Source organism: Lactuca virosa, chromosome 5 (genome assembly GCF_052849685.1).
Source record: "Lactuca virosa cultivar CGN04683 chromosome 5, Lactuca_virosa_CGN04683_v6, whole genome shotgun sequence".
Lineage (NCBI taxonomy): Eukaryota > Viridiplantae > Streptophyta > Magnoliopsida > Asterales > Asteraceae > Lactuca > Lactuca virosa.
The window spans coordinates 225,185,616-225,187,308 of NC_136430.1; the positions used below are offsets into that span (position 1 = coordinate 225,185,616).

General features: G+C 39.3%; 1 non-coding gene across 1 annotated transcript; it reads left to right on the forward strand.

The window, feature by feature from the left end:
• The first annotated feature begins 984 nt into the window (after positions 1-984).
• Positions 985-1,091, forward strand: LOC145118302 (small nucleolar RNA R71). The gene has a single exon (XR_013713259.1). It is a non-coding gene; the product is annotated as a small nucleolar RNA R71 (small nucleolar RNA).
• The last annotated feature ends 602 nt before the right edge of the window (positions 1,092-1,693 follow it).

Genomic DNA, 1,693 nt, shown 5'->3' on the forward strand with positions numbered 1-1,693 from the left:
GATGAACCTCTTATACTCTTGCTCCAATGGATGTGCCCTTGCTCGAGAAGGAAAAAGTAACGGAGGTTGATATGGCTTAACAAAAGAAGTATTTTTCTGATTTGACTGGGCCCATGACGTGAGAGGTATCTGCTTACGTTGTGAGAACTGGGCACCAATTTTCTCTTTTTCTTTGATCTTCATCTTCTTTGGTTGTGGACCCGGCTACTTCGAGGCTTCATTATGGATCATTAGAGCCTCATAATGAGGGTGTTCTTCAGTGGTTATGGCCATGACACGTGGTTGCAGTTTTGGATTGGGATTTTTGGGTGGTAACCTCTAGCTAACAAGTTTAGTCAGTTTCCCGAGTTGAGTCTCGATGTTTTTAATGGAAGCTTGTTGGTTTCTAATTGTAACATCAGTAGCATCATGTCTTTTCTCAGAAGCTTCCATAAACCTATCGATCATTGAATCAAAGGCGGGTTTCTTCTCTGATGGTGGTTACTCTTTTTGGTAAAAGCCTCATCTGATTTGCTGATACTTTTCTCCTTTTTTGCATCTTGTATTCATCGTAATACAACCATTCTTTCTTGGGCTTCCTCCAATCTTCATCAAATGGGTCACCACTTGAGTAGCGTACTTGTGCTTTTTCAGTTTCCATTTTCATCCAAATCATAATCTTTCATTAAGTGTGGTCCACTATAATTGTCACACCCTACTTGTATGGCATGAATCGACTGACCCATCTTTGTCATCCTTCGATCCATATTCTCCAATTTCCCCAACATCGGTGCCAAGCTCTTACTTCCTCCAGTTCCACTTCCTTTACCTTTTGTAACATCCTCTCGTGGGTTATAGTATTCTCTAGAGTGCTTCACGAATTCTTCAATTAACTCTTTGATAGTAGCAGGATTCTTCTTAGTCATTAGTCCTTGAAAATCAAGGAGTTGCCTTGTTGTCACATTCACCCCATCATAGAATATGGAAACTTCTTGTTGCACATTTAAGTCATGTTGAGGGAAATTTCTAAGCAATCCCTCATATCTTTCCTAAGCTTCATATAAGGACTCTCAAATTTCTTGTTGAAAATTCGCTATCTTCTTATTGAGTTTAGCTATCTTTGAAGGGGGAATTTCTCTATGAATACTTCATGAAGGCTCTGCCAAGTTCTTATAGCTCTAGGTGCTAACGACTTTAACCATATTTTTGCATCTGCATTTAGTGTCACTGGAAGCATCCTCAGTAAAACAACATCTCTTGAAACATTTAGAACATTGAAATAGTTTGTAATGTCCAATACTTCATCGATATTCCTGAAGGCATCTTTATAATCTTTCCCGAAAAATGCTATGTCTTTTATCATTGCAAGAATGTGGCCTTTAAGTTCAAAGTTAGTTGCAGCTGGTATTGCAGGTGGGACAAGACTCGACCCGTTATCGTTACACATCCACTTCTTATACTCTACCATCATCATCTCTGCTACATCAACCATCTCTTCTACCTTTATTTTTTTATTTTTTCTTCTGAATCGTCTCGGTTTCTGGTTCATGCCCAATTCCTTTCTTGTTAGGAGTTTTCTCGAAACTTTCGAAACCCTTGTCTGACTGAAAACCGCTACTCGATTCGTTAACCTTTTTATCCTTCTTCTTGTGGAAAGCGGATGGATCTTCGTGTGGTGGTATGATAGGAAGTTGTGATCCCCTGGTCATATATT